Here is a 20058-nt window from a genome sequence, read left to right as displayed (position 1 = left end):
TATAAAAACAATACATAAATAGAGGCCAATAGGAAGTCCTTAGTAATATCACCACCTCTTCCCACTGTACACTGAACATGATCATATAAGTTATGTCTCCTTTGAGTATCTATCACTTAGTTACTCCGCTCTCTGGAGGAAACCACAGCTATCAGCAGATGTCTGTCCCTCTAGAATTTTAAAAAATACATTTACATGGATATCTATATATGTATACACACACACATATATATACACACACATGTACATATATAGACACACACACATATAGTAGAGTATGATCACATAATACAAACATAATGAAATAATTTAAAATAAATGTAACTATACATTAGCACTTTAAAATATTTTTCTCTTTTCTAAGAAAACCGATTTCTTCCATTTTCACATCTTAGATTGGATCTCAGCTCTCTATTCTTGCTTCCTTTCACCACTCAAAAGGGCATGTTTTCCCTGCAATTCTTGTTTTTTTTCTCTCTCTCGATATAACTGATGCTAGGTACACAGTAGGTGCACAATAAATGGTAGCCATTATTATTATCACACTGATCCTCACTGCCTGGCTGTCTTTGAAAACCAAGACCTAGGATAATAAGGTGTAAAGAGCTAATAAGTAATCAGCATGCTTATTAATAAGTAATAAGATGCTTCTATGTCCTTTACTAACCAAACCCTAACTCAGTTTTGAGCCTCTTACCAAAAAGTGCAGTGAGAAGTATGAAGGGAAAACATACAAACAAATAAGATATTGTCCCTGCCCTTAAATTTCTTATAATCTAGTTGGGGGCCCCTCCCTGGTAGTTAAAAAGTGCCAAATGAATGTGAAAGGTGTACATGCTGGAAGAGTTCACTTCCACTGGGGAGACCAGCAAAGATGTCACAGGGGAGATGGAATTTGAACTGAACCTTGAATGGTGGCTTGGACTTGAAATAATAGAAGAGAAAAGCCAGAAAGAGCATTAAGAAGTTGATCTATGGGATCTAGATTTTCCATCACAATGAAACAAGTTACTTTCTGCATCATAGATCAGAATTACACAAAACCAATAAGAGCTGGACCCAAGAAGGGCAACATCTCTCTCTATAAAACTCAGAGGTGAATCTGGGAAGGAAAGCATCTGTTTCTCCAGTCTAAGGTGGGACGATTGTATGCTGCCATGTCAAAGATGCTATAACATTTATTTTCTTCTTCCTTTAACCTTTCCACAGTTCTGACAATTATTCCGCTGTCCCTCTTTCCCATTCAACACTGCTCAATCCTCCTTTCCCCATGTCAGCAACTGCAAGCTCTTCCTCAACAAACAAACAAAAAACATTAAACACCTTTTTTCAATTCACCTGAATTTGCAGACCCTGATTTTACATTCAAAGTCAAGCAGCCCTGTTGCTGTATCATTTGTAATCCCTTCAGATTTTTTCTTAACATCTCAATGAAATTCTCTCATAAATCCCCTTCTTTGCTGACCAAGTGCTGTGCAGTTGCTGATTTTGCAAGATATGTGCTAATGTAAAGTATGTCTCCTTTGAGTCTCTTTATCACTTGGTTGCTCTCTGCTCCACCTTCTCCATATTTATGTCCTTATCAAAGCTGCACATAGTATTTCAAATGAGCTTCAGTGTTCTTCCTGCCAGGCCACAGTATTGACTGTAATACGATAGCCTATCTCAAAATTGGTTTGGGGGATTCTTTTTCTCACTGTGGTTAAAATAGCTTGCCTTGTAAATGCCAGAATATATTTTTGCAGATTAGGTTTTTTATGAAAAATGATGTCAAATACTTTCCGGAAGGGTGTTTAAATTATTTGGATACGCGGCTTCATCCATTAATGTTTTCTTTTGCAGTTTAACCTCACAGGTTTGCAGGACAGTTTCACCACTGAAAATTTGTGCTGATTTCTTTGTCATTAAACATAACTTTCTTAAGGATTCTTACATTCAAGCTGTGACTTAGAGCTTCAAAACACTTTCCGCCTGCTGTTGAAATCATGAGGTCCGTGGTCTCCCAGATCTTTTCTAAAAGTCTCTCTTAACAGAGAAGAAGCCTTCGCAGCGTCTGTCTTCTTCAGCTGTTGCTGATCATTTCAAAGACATATTCACAGACCCTGCTCTGCATCAGACAGCTGTTATGTGGTTACCGAGTGTGTGAGAGTGTGTGGCTCTGTGTCTCCTTTCAAGTTTCCACTTGCATGTAAAATTGTCTGAGAAAGGTTTTGTGCTATTTCCCCAGTGCACTGTGTTTCCTGTTTTCCTTGGGAGGGCTCTGTATTGTAATCATTTTTCCACTCCAAATTCTTTCTAGGCTGATTTCCTTAACTGTTTTGACTCCTTCACTGTGTCTAAATTTGCATGTTGGCAATACAATGTTGGAGTTTTTTTCACATGGGCAGAGCACGTTCCACTTCTGTCTCATCCCTGTCATTTCTCTTTACTCCATTTATCTAAGCACTTGCTACATTCTTCTAAACCTAGGATCCGAAACCTCAGTTTTGGTTTTCTAGTGCTTGGATGGATGTCAAGATGATTTATAAAGCACTCTCATCCCAGTGCCATGGGCCAATGATACCATCAGTTTAGCAACTCCTGAACTGCTTACCTAGACTTGCCTATTGATTAAGGCTGCTACCAGATGCAGCTTGGTCCACATGCTCCACCCAGCAAGCCCTAGTTTACGAGCCAGTCATTTATGATGAGCATCATTTCAGTCATCATTGCGCGATGTGCCTTTGGCACTTTTTTGATTCACATTCATAGACTGCAGTCACCCATAATTAAATCCTGTCACTGTTGCATGAATTATTTTATCTAATCATATTTAATTCACCTCCTTCTTCTTTTGGAAATCTCTAGTGAGCTTCAGGCTTCATCCTGTAGATCTTTTGTCTATTTCTGAAGCTAAAGCTAGATTGATTACACATTCTGGCCTTTGAATACTTTGTGCTAGTCCTCATGCCAGGAATATAAAGCAACTTATTACCAATGTAGTTTTCTTCTTTCTTTCTTTTGTGGCACCTAAGACTTTTCAGATCATACGATCCATCTGAACATGGACCACTGGTTCTCAACTGGGACTATTTCGCCCCCAGGGGAAATTTGGCAATTTCTGGAGACATTTTTGATTGTTTACAGCGGGGGGAGGGGTGCTACTGGCAGTTAGTAGGAAGAGGCCAGACAGGCTGTTAAACATTCTACAATGCACATGACAGTCTCTCACAACAAAAAAATAATTTAGCCCAAAATTTCAGTAGTACCAAAGTTGAGAACTCCTTGTACTCCACCAAATGATTCTAGATGTACTTAAATGTGGTAAGAATACATCTATATCCTTAGATCCCTGATATCTCTGGGCCCAGGGCGTGATCAAAGATGATCTTTTGAGAACACAGCTATATTTTCAACTCTGTTTCCTTAGGATTATGCATCTGAATGGCTGAGTTTGCATGTGCAGACCCCAAATTTGCAATTAATCCTTGCTACCTTCTTAATTTACTTATACCTACTTCTTTGGACCAGAAAAGAAAGAGTATAGCCAGCCAGTATATATTTAATTCATTTATTCATTTATTTTGTGAGTGTTTGTTAACAACAGGCATTAAGCTAGGTGCTGGGAACTGCTAGATGCTTCCATTTATACTCCATTCTACATAGGTTAAGCAAGCTGGCATGGGTCAGAGCTCTCTCTAAAGCATAAATTCATCTGTATTCAGAGACCAAGTTTTTTTGGCCTGAAAGGTCTAGAATATATCAACTTGTACTTAGAGCAAAAGAGAATCTTGGAATCCGAGTGTATACTTTGCTCTGAGCCCTGGGAAGTCAGCTATTATGGCCCTTGGGTAATCTAAACATGACTTTGCCAAATGTTTTTATCTAGAGAGAGTGGTTTCAATCTCTTTTACCAGAGTAGCATAGTCCTTTTATTATTGTCTTTATTGTTGCTAAGATGTATGAGGTTTCCTAGGTGCTCAAAGTTGTTCTTTGGAAATCAAATCAGACCATTCTTATTGGTCTTGCATACATTAAATCCAAACAAAAATGTTCTTACCTTCTGTGGCTGATCTTAACTGGAACCTGTGTTGGTGTCGTTAAATCCTTTCCCCAGCTCACCCTGCTAGGCTTTTTACCTGGTCTACCAGAGTCAAGGTGTAACAGGTCTCAGCATGAAGAGGTGAGGGTGGGGAGGCTGGCAGACCCAATCAATAATTTTTACTTAGACTCTGAAGGTATGACTGACTGAGAATTGGGTTCACTAGGTTCTGGCCTATGCAGGAGCTTTTTTGGAAAACAACCAAAATTACACACACACATAGACACACACATACACACAGCAGACACATACAAATACACACACACATACATACACACAGTCGTGTGCTGCATAATGACTTTTCAGTTATTTCAGATGGACCACAGATATGATGGCGGTCGCATGGGATTCTAATACTGTTTTAATGTACCTTTTCTGTTTAGATAGGTTTAGATATACAAATACCATTGTGCTGTAACTGCCTACAGTATTCAGTACAGTAACATGCTGTACAGGTGTGTGGCTTAGGAGCAATACGCTATTGTCCCATATAGCCCAGGTGTGTAGTAGGCTATATCATCTAGGTTTGCATAAGTACACTCTATGATGTCCACACGATGACAAAATCGCCTACCAACGCATTTCTCAGATCATATCCCCATTATTAAGCAACACATGATTGTGTGTCTGTGTGTGTGTATGTGTGTGTGACTGTTAATGTAGGAACATATAGCAACATATGGCAATAAATATACTTCCCTCACTTGGGGCCTAGAATGTGTTGGTAAAGTGGAGTTTAAAAAAGTCCTCTTTAAAATCACAGCAGGCTGAAACTGCTCTGTTTCTAAGGGACTGGACTATTTCTCTGGGAGTAGATTGCCTTCTGTTATTGGAAAGGCAAATATTCTTTTTCTTCTCTTATTCTCTGTTCCCATCTCATCACCCCTCTCACTTGAAAGAACAGGAAGAGAGAATTAAACTGCTCTCCAAAAGAAACAATGAAGAGCAAGTGAAAAGAAGAAGAGGGGCTGAGAAATGTCACCAGTGGGAGGGCAGTGGGGGTGGTAACTAAAGGATTTTTTTTTTTTTTTGAGACAGGGTCTCACACTGTCACACAGGCTGGAGTGCAGTGTTGTGATTATAGCTCACTACAGCCTCAAACTCCTGGGCTCCAGAGAACCTCCTGCTTCAGCCTTCCAAGTAGCTGGGACTACAGGTGCGTGACACCATGCCCAGTTCATTTCTTAAAAAATTTTTTGTACAGATGGGGTCTCACTTTGTTGCCCATGCTGGTTTCAAATTCCAGCCTCAAGTGATCCCCCTGCCTTGGCCTCCCAAAGGGTTGGGATTACAGCTGTGAGCCACTGGGCCCAGCACAAAAGGACTGTTAAGACATTTAATATTAAAATTTAAAGGTGTTTATGACCTAGTGTTGTGGTACAGACACTATGGCCCCTGGCTGCCTCTTAGTCCCCACGAGTGCTCCAACACTTGAAGAAAGACTGGTCTATACTCAAATGTCTGATCGCTGATATCTGGGGCCCATAAAAAAGAGAAAGACTCATCTGGGTCATGTTGGAGCAGAAAACTAAGAACAGCTGCATGAGACGAGATGTGAATGAGATAGAGAATTTACAGGGGCAGCAAATTAAAACCACAAGTGCTCTTGAGAATTTAAGACCCCAGGAATTCACGAACATCCTGAGGAGGGCATTGTACTTTTTCAGGAAAGGGAGTTCTTCTCAACTATATGTAAATATCAAAAGAATGGGTACCTCTGCTGATATCTGAGTTACTTTACATTCAAATGACTGTGAAGGTAGGCCCAGACATCTCAAGAATCCACATACTGCTTCATATGTGGAGAGCATTTGAGCCATTCATTCATTATTCAATAAGTATAGAGCCACTTCTACATACCAGACCTAGCAAGATATGATGGCAAACAAGACGGCCACAGTCCCTGACTTCATGGAGTTTACATTAGTGAGGGGGGAGTAGGGAGAAAAGTGGGGAGAGATGATAAACATTTAAATACATTTAATCATTTAAATAATGACAGATTTTATGCAATATTAAAAATGGGATGATATAATAAAAAATACCAAGGTGGGTCATTTTAGGTAGGGAAGTCAGTGAGGTCTCCTGAGGAAGTGACTTTTAAGGTCTAAAGACTGAGGAAGAATCCTCCACACAGCAAGCAAAGGGAAAAACACTCCGGGCAGAAGCTGTAGCAGGCACAAAGGCCCTGAGGCAGAAAGAGACTGGAAAATCTCTGGAATCCATGGAAGACCAATGACTAAAACTTCATGAGAAGGTTGGGAAGGGTCATGAGATGAGGTTTAAGGGTTAGACCATAGCCAGTAAAGGCTCTGAAGGCCAAGAAATGGAGTTTGGATGTCCTTTTAAGCCTGATGGGAAGACTAAAGACTAAAGAAGACTAAAGACATCAGATTATGTAATTGGTTTGCTTAAACCGATGCTGTAACAACTGGTTGGCAAGGAGCAAGAGTGGAAGCAACAAGACAAAAAGAAAGGCTATTTCAGACATTCAGGTGAGGTGATCAGCATGACAGCCATGAAGATGAAGAGCATGGGTAGCTGGCAGTGTATAATCAGACTCGCTGATGGAACAGATATGGGACTTGAAGAAAATTAAGGGAATCTTCTGTTCAACAAATAAATATTGAGTGCCTACTATGTGTTAGTTGCTGTTCCAGTTGTTGGGGATATATCAACAGTGAATACTAACAAAGATCTCTTCCTGGTGGCACTTGCATTCATCAGGGATTATTGGCTTAAGCACCTAACTGGGTAGAATTGGAATGCCTTTTCCTTGGATGAGGAAGAGTGAGGAAGAAACATGGCTCAAGGATATCAAAAGTTCCATTTTGGCCATTTGAAAATACCTGTGAGCCATCCAGTGGAGATTCTAGTGGCAGATGAGTCTGAATCTCAGAAAAGGAGTTTGAGGATTACTTATGAATTGAGAAATAATCAACATATACATAATATTCTAAGATTTCTAAACGCATGAGAATGGATGATACATATCTGGCCCCTGATTGAGTGCAAACAAAAGAAAATAAGGCTCTGAGCTGAACAGTGAGCAGCTCCAGTTTTTAGGCGCTGGATAGAAGTGGGTCTACTGTCAAAGGAGCTGGAGAGAGGGTGATAGTGAGTGGGAAGAAAACTAGGAGACAGTGAAGCCATGGAAGCTATGAGAGGGAAAGGTTGAAAGAAGGACAGGGTGGCCAATTTCACTGACAGCCAGTGCCATGTCAAGCTCTATGAAGACAGAAAGAATTCCCTGGATTGTCAGTATGGAAATGGTTGGAGGTCTTGACTAGAACAATTTCAGCAGAGCAAAGGGAATGGAAGCTTGTTTGAATTGTGCTGTGGAGTGTACAGGAGTGAGAAGGTGGAGACAGTGTGCTCACAATCCTTCTAAGAGACCTTGAGAAATGGGATAGTGGTTGGAGGACAATGTGGGATCAGGAGAGGGTCTTTATTTCTGTTTTGCTGTTTTCCTAAATGGGAACTAATAAAGTATGTTTGCATCTGATGTTGGGAATGATTCAGTCCAGAGGGAAGCACTGAAAATGAAAAAGGAGAAGGTATAACTAGGGAGACAGCATGAAGGACTGAGACTTGAGCCCAAGCAGAGGTTGCCTTTGGGGGCACCTCCTGCTCTAGTGGGAGGAAGAAGAAGATAGGCAGATGTAGGTCTTACCACATTTGTCTTACTGAGGAAGCAAGATTTCTTTCTGCCACTGCCAGGCTTCAATGTTAACTGAACTCAGCACGGCCAGGTTGCTCTGTCCCTGCTGATGTTATTGACCAAGAGACCGATGAGAAGGGAATGAGAGGGTTGAGCTGTAAACAGAAGCCACAGCCAAGAAGGAAAGTTCGGGTCTCTCCATTTAACTCCCCCATCATGTTCTGATCCAGGAGAAGATTTTGGTCATTTTCAATTCAGTCGTTTAGACTTTGACGGAGTGGTCCAGAGGGCCCTCGGGCTTAGAGGACAATGAGGCTCGAGGACGGCATGTGTCTACAACTGTGGATGGACTGACATCCCGGACTGGCCAAGCCCAGGTTGTCTGGGCTGAGGTATCATTTAGCTAGCAAGCAGTTTTTTGTGGTAGAAGAAATTAAAGACTTCCTCATAAGTCTCTCTGGGGAAGGGGGAAATTGATGAGGGTCAAGCAGCTGTTAAAGGACATCCTATAACTGCTGAGAACAGAATTGGATAAGGGTAAGGTTCTACCAAGAGAGTCAGGAATAGCAAGAAAAGGGAAAGTAGAGAATGGGACTCGGGGTGGGCAAGGATTCTTAGATATAAGGTTTTAATGGGAGGTCCTACTTGTGATTCAGTGTTCCTAGCAGAGGAGATGGAAGGAAATTATAGCTCGTGTACCTGAAGGGCCGGAGTTGAACTAGGATTTTATGCATATGATCTTACTTAAGCCTCACAGCAATCCTGTGATGTAGTTTTCTCCCCCCTTTAATTTTACAGGTAGGCAAATTGAGGCTCAGAAAGTTAATATGTTTAAAACTACATAACTAGTAAATAGCAGATGCAGAATTTTAGCCTGGATCTACCTGACTCCAAATCCCATGCATTTGCCAGAATTGTGTTCTCCCTTCCTGGGCCTCCAGCGAGTGGTAACAGGTGCCTTTGCTGCCTCTTCAAGGGATTTGTAATACCATCTTTTCTTCCCTAGACTGTTGTGTGATAGCATTCCAAAGACTTTCCTCAGTGGGCTCCACAGAAGTCCTTGAGTTTGAGGGGCTTCAGGAAGAGAGCAGAATCTCATAGGGAAGAGTCCTCTATGAAAAACAGACCCCTTTCTCCTTATTTGTCTGCTTTCCCCCATCAACTCAACATCCTCTCCCTCCCCAACTTTGCCATATTGGGTTGAGAGGCTTTAGAACTACACTTCCACCCAGCTGGGTTAAAGCCCTCACAGGAGCCACTGAGCCAAACCAAACTTCATGTACATTACCCATGCAGAGCGCATCCTCCAGTGTTTACATGTTGAATAGTTTATGATTTGCTCTACATCTGATCAGGCAGAGTCAACTACCAAAACTGCTGATCCGTGGAAACTTCACAGCCTTTCCGGGCATAATAACGGCTACAGCTACAGCTTATTCAAAGAGAGAAATAGCCTTTGATGAGCTGTGCAAGGACAAATTAAGACGTGACTCTCACCCAGCATCTAGATAGTATCCTGATGTTCCAGGCTTTACCCAAAAAGAAATGGTTCTAGGGGAGCTGGGAGGCTTTGACCACACTCTCCTAATAGCAGTGGAAGGACCAGGACCTAAAGATGACCATACCACCAAGGACTTCAGAGCATCAGAAGCGAAACCGCATGTTGCTAAGGCAGTTCTTTCTGTCATCTGTGCTCTTCCAACCTGTGGCAAAGTCAGATAATTGTCCCTAAGTTCCCATTATCTACTTCTTTAGTAATAGAAACCCTAATTTTTAGCTGGCAATGTGGGGGGTGGATTCTGGTTGGCTGAAATAAACTATTTCCCAGCCTCTTCTAGTTGGATGTGGTCAGTATCTAAGTTCTAGACAATGAGATGAAAGTAGAACTGCCATGCAAAATTTCTAAGAAATAGCCTTAAGAAGTATTAAATCAAGGTTAGCCTAAAGGTACCTCCTTACATATTTTAAGTTCAGCCTAAAAGTTTCTCTGTACATCGTGAGCTGTAATCTAACAAAGTTGTAAACAGAATGTAACCTACTCTTGTGCCAGTCACCAAGTTTTGGTCAGTCAAAGGTGGCCAGCTGTTCAAACCATGTTCAAACAAGGCAAACTGAGCTGTAACCAATCTGGCTGTTTCTGTACTTCTGTTTTCTGTACATCACTTTCCTTTTTCTGTCCATAAATCTTCTCCTACCATGTGGCTGCACTGCAGTGGAGTCTCTGAGCCTACTCCGGATCAGGAGTCTGCCAAATTCAGGAATTGTTCTTTGCTCAATTAAATTCTTTTAAATTTAATTTGGCTAAAGTTTTTCTTTTAACAAGGGAGAGGTGTATACTTCGTTCTTCTTTCCTGCTGGCTGGAATGTGGAAGTGATGACTGGAGTTTGAGCAACTACCTTGAACAGTGAGGTGGAAACTATTATTCAGAATAGATGGAAAATACTATTTTTCAGATATAGGGAGCCTGGATACTTAGAGATTGTAGCATAATGATTGCAGCCTGAACTGCCACTACAAGTCATATCTTTTGGCACTCACTGTCAACCCTAATATATCTTATATGCAACCTCTACCTTAGGCACCTCCACATGTCCCTAATGACCCCTGGAAAGCCACGCCTCACTAAAACATCCTTACCAAGACAGGGAGAGGCAATAACCTTTGCATTGTGAGGAGCAGTGATTTCGGGCACCGAGAAGCTGTGCTGCTTCTATACCATTATTAGCTGGTGTGGGAAAGCCCATGCAATCCCATTTCTCCAGCTCAGTGATATTTAGGTTTCTACTGTGTGTAGTTCTTTGGTCAAACTTTACATGGACATTTTCCAAGGCCTGCGGGACATCTCGACATGGGTTTCTCACCAGCTCCTCCAACTTGACTCATTTAAACCCAAATTTCTTCATTCTCTCTCAGAACAGCCCTTAGGCCAGGGGAAGAGGAGCTCCTGCCCTGGGCCTGAAGCTTGAGGGAGCATCCCCATCGCAAAGCCAACATCCTCCTTTTGAGACCACATTCCAGGTACTCAAGACCCCAGAATTCCCTGTCCTGGTAGCCTCAGGCCCACTTCCAGGGCTGGTCACTCTGAGGACAGGGTGGGCCAGGATCAGCTCTCTTCAGGGAATGTGGGTGGAATTTGGCTGTGAAGGCTGGGAAGTGCACACTTGTCCTTGCAAAGCCCTCACCATGTGGGGCAAAGCCAGGTCAGAAAGAAAAAGGGGTTGTGCAGCAGGGTGGGGCCAAAGACTGGGGGGCCTGGTTCTCACTGTCTCTGTGTTCTGGCATGAAACTCTGAGGAGTACCAGAAATTAAAATTTCCATCTGGATCTCAAGGACATTGTGAAGGTATATTTGTCAAAGTAGGAGAATAGGACATGTTTTATTTAACAGTTGGTTGGCTTAATGTATAACTTTAAAATATTTAGACGTATGGTATGTGGGCCTCTGTTTGTACTTCTACCCAGGGCCAGGGTGTCTATGTGACACTTCCTGGGACAAAAGGGCCTGTTTGCCCCCTGGAGGGTGTCAGGAATGCCAACTGAGCTTGGGAGGGGAGATGACTAGCCAGGTACTCCGAGAGAGACAGTGCTGGAGCACAGACCAAAAGGAAGTCAGGAAACAGCTTCTGCTAGAAGTGAGGAGTGGAAAGAGCAAACCAGGTGAGACAACTGGGATGTCAAGAGAGTGGAGCAGGAGATGCCAGATGCAGAAATTCCATGCTGGAGGCATGGGATGAAGAAGAGCCTCTGGTCACAGAACCTGAAGCCAGGATTCAGCAAGGCTGGAAATAGCGCAGATACCAGAAGTACAGGATCCTGCTTAAGTCACACCCTTGTTCCCTATTGCTCTGTGTTTGCATCTTGTTGAACTCAATCTATATGGCTCAACAGCTGTCCAGTGCCCATAGGGTAAAGGGGAGGAATAACCCCAGCATTCCATGGTCCCCCTGCTAGTGGGTAGGGGGTAGCAGTGGGATCCAGGCAGCAGTTTTATCATAGGCAGGTAATGACATTATGCATCAAGATCATCTTCTTGATTTAGCATCCTGGGGAAAGGAGATGGGAAGAACTTGGAAGAGTATCAGAGCCTGCCCCAGTCAAAGACTCTAAGGATCAGGAAAGGGTTCCAGCCCAGGAAGTCAACCGAGGCAGAATATCAGTTGTGTGGACTTTGCCAAGGTAGCAGGGAGAGGGAGAAAGCCAAGGATAAATGTCAGATGTAAAGCAATGCCAGTTCTAAGTAGAACTATGGCCATAGCAATTTCTCATCATCTGTGTCTATTTTTGCTGGTAGAATGGTTGGATGATTGGATGGTACTCATGCAATGCTGGTTAAAAATATCTTTTAATGTCATCCTTGGTTGCCAGTCCATTCTCTTCTTGGGTCATGGCTTGCTTTTGAAGTTGGACAGAGAGGAGTAGTGGACCTGAAAACTAGAGGCCTCAGGGTTTCCAGTAACAGCTGAGGAATCTGCAGGACCAAGGGAAACTGGCCACTGGACGCCTCCCCTTCCAGAGCATGCCCCAGTAGCCAAGACCCTGGAAGTCTCTGCCCAAATGGTCCTGAGCCAATTTTCAGGGCTTGCATGAGCCTCCGCACAGGTCTGTCCTTCTGAGTGTGGACCAGGCTCCCCCAATGTACTCCTCAACGTGATCGGTGTCCAAAACAACAGACATTTGTGGGGCATGTGGATGGAGCTTGGACATGGAGACAGGAGACAGGGGTGTCCACACGTGAGATCTTGATGCCCTCATACTGTGGGATGGAAAAGAAAGGCCTGCCATATCCTGGAAAGGGACTCCGAGAAGTCTGAGGAGTTCTAAATTCAAAACTAGCCTTCAAGGTCAGTGTGAAGTGTATTTGTCAAGATATGAGAATATAATATATTTTATTTAAGTGCTCTGTTAGATTCCTTGATCCTTTTAAATATTTAGATATCAGGCATATGGATTTTCATTTGTCCTCTGGCTCCCACAAATATTAGGGGTGTGTATGCAAGGAGTACAGGGATCGTTCTGGCAGAGGTACATCTTGCAGACATAGCAATGGGGATTTCAGTCCTGATCTAAAGAGTCAATGCCACGCATGCTAGAAAGGCTTTCCACAGCATGGTCAGAGGCCAGCCATCAGGAGGGTCCAGGCCCCTTCTTAACAGTCAGCACCAAGACCTGGATGACTTTGCACTGACAGCATTTCAGACTGGGTTCTCTTCTCTCCAGTAAGCACTGCCACTACGACTTTCCTCCTACAGTACTGTGTATAGCTGAAATAGTACCATTAAAAATATTTAAAAGCAAGGTCTCTATGGGCCAGACAGTACCTGATGCTGACATGTGTAAACAAAGGATTTACTTTATATATTCATCACATCTACCCTATGAGGGTAGGCAGGGAAGGCTTCATCATTTCCATTAGCAGATGAGAAAACCAAGACTTAGTGAGGTTAAATAACTCCAAGATCTCCCAGTAAAGAGAAGGAGGGATCTAAACAAGAAGCTAGGCCTTTTAACTCCAGTTTAGTACCTTTTCCACTCCCAATTTAACTCAGAAACAGAAATGCCATAAGAAATCTCCAGCATTTATTTCCTGAAAGAGTTTATGAACTGCATATGGTCAAAGGTTAGCACGTCTATTTATGAAGCTTCTTTAGTTCTGGTTGGTTAATGACATTTAATCGCACGTACCCCGCAGTGGGCCAGGATAATGGAGAGAGATGCACAGGGGTCAACTAACAACATGCAATTTGATAAAATTCCAAGGCTTTTATGGAGTACAACTGATCCATTATATAAGATTTCATAAGCCAAAGGTAAAATTAAAGTGAGAGAAACTACCTAAAAATGTCAGGTAGGTGTACTGGACCATGCAGTTACTTTTTTCTCAAGTAGTTTCAGAAACGGATAACTTAGCAAGATTGAAAACTTTATGTGTGAATGTTGGATGTATAAAATAAACCAATCCCCAAAACGTACTGATTAAAACAATCATTGATTGGCTCATGATTCTGTAAGTTGGCCCTTTGGGCAGTTCTGCTGGTCTGACCCAGGCTTACTCATGTGGTTGCAATCCGCTTGTGGGCGAGATGGGTGGCCGTGGCCTGCTTCCACATCTTCTTTTCCTCTAAGAGGCTGGTTCAAGCTTGCTTACATAGTTTCTAAGCAACAATTCTGAACCCCAATGTGCATGTGTTTCAAATGTCTCTTTGTGTCACATTTGCTAATGTCCAATTGACAAATGCAGATCACAGGACCAAATGGCAATGGGAGGAAATTCAAAGAAATTGTGGCTTTTCTTTTCTTTTCTTTTCCCTTGCAAATCTACTACAGTCTTTTCAGGTCCATAAAAAATCTCATCTTATTATGGCAGCAGACTTGATGGCCATGATTTTATTCTCCAAATCAGGTTCAACTGCAGATGAGGTTTCACTCTTCAAGTGCAATGCCTCTTGATCTGGAAACCTATAAACTAAAAAGACAAGCTATCACCATCCCCTCTCCCCACTTATAAATACCTTCCTTCAATGTGATACAGGGAAAGGATGAGACAAACCAACACTCTCATTTATAGAGAGGAGGCAAAGAGAAGTCACTGGGTCATAGCAATTCTGAAATTTAAGTAGGCATATGTTGCCAAGACCCCTTGCCTGGAGGCAGCAAATGTTCTTGATTAGGATATGGTTCTACTGCCTGGGAGTAGTTCACCCGTCCATTGTCTTATATGAATTCCTGTGAGAAAATATAAGATACATTAGAAAAGGGCTTAACACTTAGATTGTACATAAGTCACAGATAGTTAATATTAAATGTTTATTCTGCAGACACATAGTATTCTAGAAGGTCACAGGTATAGGGTAGATTAAGATTTGATACCATGTTTGTAATCTCTCCAGTGGATGAGGTAACCTAAAATGTGTGAACACTTTCCATCCTGAGCTTTTGATTAAAACCTGGTAGGCCTGGCCTGTATAGGTTGGTGCGTGACTTTGGTTTTCAACAATATAGTATCTTCATACTGCAAAAAGGGCTAATTAAATGATCCTTGTATTTTGAGTTGTAGTAAGATGCCCTAATACAGTGGCTCTCAGGGATATACCTTCCCTTAAGGGTCATTTGGAAATATGGGGGAGACATTTTGATTCTCACAGTGTTTGAGGGCTGTAATTGCCATTAGGTTGGTAAGTGTCAAGGATTCTTTATGAACTGCAATGTGCGGGGTGATCTTGCACAGTGAATAATTGATGCACGATTGCCATGACTTTTAAATGTCCCAGAAGACAGCAGTGTAGGTGAAAAACCTGTTTGCAATTATCTAAGCTTAAAGCCTAACTCGATTTTTATATAAACACAGACTATTTTGGGTACAGTTTAAATGTATACTGAATTTTCCATGAGTGCAACTACCATGTGAGTGGAGGGAAGATTATACTTGGCTTTGTTGGGAACTTAACCAAGAGTTGTTAGCCACTTCAGAAAACTGTATCACTGGCAACGATATTGCTTGGGGCACTTGAGCTGCCAACACTGCACCTCTGTCTGTTGGCATTTTTAGCTGTTGCAATCATAGTAACCCTACATATAGGCACAAACATCTGATTTCTTCTTTGTGTCTTCTAATGAAGTCATGTCTGAGCTTCTCCATATTGATATATGTTGTTTTATTATACATTATGTTCCTTTTATTTCTTATTTAAATTATAGTTATGGCATTATATTGATTTTTAAAACATTATGTTTGAAGGTAAGATATACCATCTGTGATTTTAATCTCAAGATAATAAAGAAGGTATTATATAATATGTGTTCTAAAAAGGTCTGATAGGGTTTAGAAGCACTACCCTAATACAAGCTTATCAGGATAGAATATTTTTCAGAGGCCTGAGGAGTGCAGGTTAAACATGAGCAAGGCTAATCCATTACATGAACTCATGCTCCGGGTCATTGATAAAAGAAAGATGGATTTGATGTTGGAAAATAGATTCTGATTCTTATATGCTTAGAAACCCGATGAGACTGACAGGTTTTGACAGCACACTAATAAAGAATGCGATTTTCATTTTCATGACTGTAGAAAAACATTGCTTATTAGTTTTTATTTTGACATGTGCTAAAATTTAGCTACATATTTATGACTTCCTCAGATTATTCCAGTCAATGGCCTTGGGTTCCGAACGTATGAAGACACTGTCCTATGCTCAGTGCCTCATGCTCTGGCTCTGGGCTTAGGCTTGGTTCGGAGGGTTGAACGGTGGTCTTGTCCCAGATGCCGATTCTCAACCTCTTGCTTCCAACCAGAAGAAGCTGCAGCTCCCAGATGGCCTCTCCCAAGGTTCAGACAGATAGTCCAGCAAAGGTAACTCTGGCTCTGAAACTGGCTTGCCTCCAGTCCTGGCCAACATCTTGTTTCCTGGGTTTGACCCACAGTTTGGCCATATCAACTCTACTGAGGCTTGCCTTTATCAAACTAAGCCTCCTGGGCATGTTGGTGTCACCTGCTCCAAAAAGGGCGACTTGAATAAATCCTCAAAGGAGACTGATGGTCAGTGATATCCTTCATTTAGACAGAAAGTAGAAATTTGCTTATTATTTAGTCCCAGAATAATTTGTTTATCTCAGTTTGTGAAAATTGAACCTTAAACAATCTGGATTTCCAAACACTTCCCTAGAATGATGAGTTCAATCATGATGGATGGCAACTTTTTCGTCACAATAAAAATGAGCTGGGCAATCTGCTCACCCAGCCCCCTTTCATCAGTGTGTCTCCAACAGGAACATTTCACTCGCCTCTACTTCCATAATCACCCAGGCCTAGCAAAGCTGTTAATCTTTTGTAGATAGTAAATCAGCTATTTTACTTTTTTGACACCTTCCTTTTCCATCACTGCAGCACTGATAGAGGTCATAAACTAACTGGTTGGCATTTTAAAAGACCCCTTCTTTCTTCCACCCTAAATTACATCTTTTGGTAGGTGGATGTATCTTACTTGATTATAGAAGTTTTCTTTTTCAAAACTTGGTCGGGCATGCTCAGTAGGTCTATTGTAACCCATTGTTAGCCCAGCACTCTCATCTTGACCATGTTAAGATGAGCCAAATGATGTTTTCAAAGCCATGGAAACATTTAGACTTAAAAACGTGCCTTTCTTTTGGAATGAAGAGACAATACTCCTAACCATTGTTGGAAGTATTATGGCAAAGTATTAAGGAAATGCTTTGCAGGCATGGTTCTATTCAAAGCAATATACAAAGAGGGGTTCCTGACCTCAAATGCCTGTTGGTGTCACTTTCCTTGAAGGGGACCTGCCCCAGATAGGCAAAGGAGAGATCCACAGCAGCCATGTCTTATTGAGGGGCTTTCACCTTTGTCACTAGCTGATTGACACAGCAGTGAACACCTGATCTGAGCTGAGCAAATCAGATTCTCTCTGGAATCTCCAATTTGGAATTTTGAACCAAAACTCACAAAGATGGGATTACTCAGGGCTGATGCACTTCAAAGGCAGCACGCTAGAGAGAAAGTCCACAGATTCCTGCTGCTGAGGTTTCAGCCAGCAGACTTGGCTGTTCCCCTCATCCTCATATTGGGAGCTGCCTCAGTGTCCTTTCAGTAAGTTACCTTTTTAACTTAACTTAGCCAGAGACTGTTTCTAACACTTGGAACCAAAAGAATGTTAACTAACATGCAGACAATGGCAGAGAATACCAACGTAGCAAAATGTCTGCCACATTTAATGATAAGGGAATGAAGACAGACACTCAGTATAGAATGGGGCAGTGTTTTCATCACGGGCATCTTGGTGACCTTGGTTTTCAAATTGAAAAGTAGGAAACATGATCTGATAGATATGAGAATGCTTATGGGGAAAATAACATATTTGAAAGAAGTGTCTAGAAATATGTAAGATGTTTCGTTACTCTCTATGTAAGTGTTATTTACAGGACAAAGAAAATCACAATAGGGCATAAAGAGGAGAGGAATGATAGAGGACTCGACAAGCCACTCTAAAACAAAAACAAAATGAAACAAAAGCCCACTTTGCTTCACCCTCAAATGGCTCTGCCTTCTGGTAACCCCAAATTCAACTTTCCCTCAGGAGGAAAGCAGGAACAGCATATTAATGAGGTTTCAACTTTACATTCTTATGATCAGTGAGAACTGCCTAATATTCCCTTGATCACACTGGGTCACCTTCCTGTGCTATTTGTTTGTTTTAAATGCACCAAAAGCTGCTTTGTCTACAGTTCTGGACAGGTCACTGGCTCCTGGGGAGAGAGGACAGGAAAACTGAAGGAGACTTTTTGCCACGTACTACTTGGAAGGGTGCCTTTTCAGATGTGAAGGGCGGTTTGGCTTCCTAAACCTAATTATATGGAGTTGTTTCTAGGAGAATGCAGCTGCCCTACTCTACTGGGCACCTGAAAGAGTTAACGTTTCCCCCAAGTCCAGACTCAAGACAACAGAGTGCTGATGTGTACTCAGATGCCATGGCTATATTTATGATTTGCCAGATGATCCATTTGGCTTTGTAAGTTTAATGTTTTCAGGTTGATAGGTGATAATTTTGGTTGGATTTATGCCTCCGATAATCAACTGGGAAATAATTCTGATTCAATAAGATACCTTATACAGCAGCATCTATTTCAGTAAGTAACATCTCTGGATTGCTGTATACTACTAGGAAATTCAAATTTTTTCAAGAAAGCTACATCAGATTTTTGGGATGGTACCATATATTTATTTCAGACTAAAAAACTGTTGCTGGTAATATAAGCTGGCTAACTCAATTTAGTTTGTAGAAATGTAGTTATTTTGAGGTCTAATTCATGGATATCTTTGCTAAAATCTGAAGTGGAATGAAGATGTTCACAGACTTTGATTGAATAAAGGATAAACCAATAAAAGCAAATATACTATTCAATATTTCAGTAGTATTCTGGCTGGTTGTAGTTTATATAATTTGAAGAAAACAAGCAGCCACGGTTGCAGCTACAGCCGGTTAACTGTAGCTATTAACTTTGCAATCATTGGTGTGGGAAGAAATGATTTTAGCCACAATAGATCCTTTACCACCCCACTTTGGTAGACACTACAGTGAAACCTTGACCAGAACCCACAGCCTCTTGATTCCCTGCAAAAAACCTTATTGAATTCAGAACTGCCTCTTCCCTGAATAGAAACCATCACTGCTGGGTTGCCACAACGGTACCAGTGACATTTTCAGAGGAATATACAAACAGATTCAAGTTTTCAAAGATCTATATATCCTTTTCTGCTTGGATATCTTTAAACTTGCACAATAGCAAATCCATGCATGAGGATGCACTTTAGAATTCATACGATATTAACAGTTATCAAGCACTTATTCTATGGCAAACACTTTTTAGGAAGTTTGCATGTGTTAAGTCATTTAATCCTCAAGGTGGCCCCACTAAGTGGATGCAATTATTATCATTATCCCCATTTTACAGCTGAGAGGATAACTAACTTGTCTAGATCTCATAAATGGAGGCAGAGCTGGGCTTTAACCCTGCATTTTGCGGCTGGATATGGCACTTCTTTTTTTTTTTTTTTTTTTTTTTGAGACGGAGTCTTGCTCTTTCGCCCAGGCTGGAGTGCAGTGGCCGGATCTCAGCTCACTGCAAGCTCCGCCTCCCGGGTTTTCCGCCATTCTCCTGCCTCAGCCTCCGGAGTAGCTGGGACTACAGGCGCCCGCCACCTCGCCCGGCTAGTTGTTTGTATTTTTAGTAGAGACGGGGTTTCACCGTGTTAGCCAGGATGGTCTCGAGCTCCTGACCTCATGATCCGCCCGTCTCGGCCTCCCAAAGTGCTGGGATTACAGGCTTGAGCCACCGCGCCCGGCTGGATATGGCACTTCTAAGTGCAGTGCTACACTTTACTTCACGTTTTGCCCTCAAAACTATTACTGTTGATAGAGATGAACATATTCTGAATTTTCATGTGTGCTTGAATTTCATAGCAAGTATCTATTATCAGGCTCTCCAGGGAAAGCAGATATCTTAGGAGCCAGCCTTGGAACTGGCCAAAAAACAGCATATTTCTCTGAATGTCTCCCATCAGTATTCTCCTGTCTTACTGATGTTTTATTAGCAGTTTTCTGTTTACATTCTTTTGTCAAATAATATCTTCCCTCTCATAGTAAAGTGCACAGATCTCAAGTTTACAGTTTGATGAATTTTGACAAATATATGGCCCTGTAAATCAATATTCCAACCAAGTTATAGAACATTGCCATCACCCTAGAAAATTCTTACCCTGGAAAGTTCTCTTCAAGGTCTATAGCCCCTCCTCCTCAGACAATCA

The sequence above is a fragment of the Trachypithecus francoisi genome, unplaced genomic scaffold (assembly GCF_009764315.1).
Source record: "Trachypithecus francoisi isolate TF-2019V2 unplaced genomic scaffold, Tfra_2.0 Lachesis_group13, whole genome shotgun sequence".
NCBI classification, from domain to species: Eukaryota; Metazoa; Chordata; class Mammalia; order Primates; family Cercopithecidae; genus Trachypithecus; species Trachypithecus francoisi.
This window is presented reverse-complemented; position numbering follows the sequence as displayed.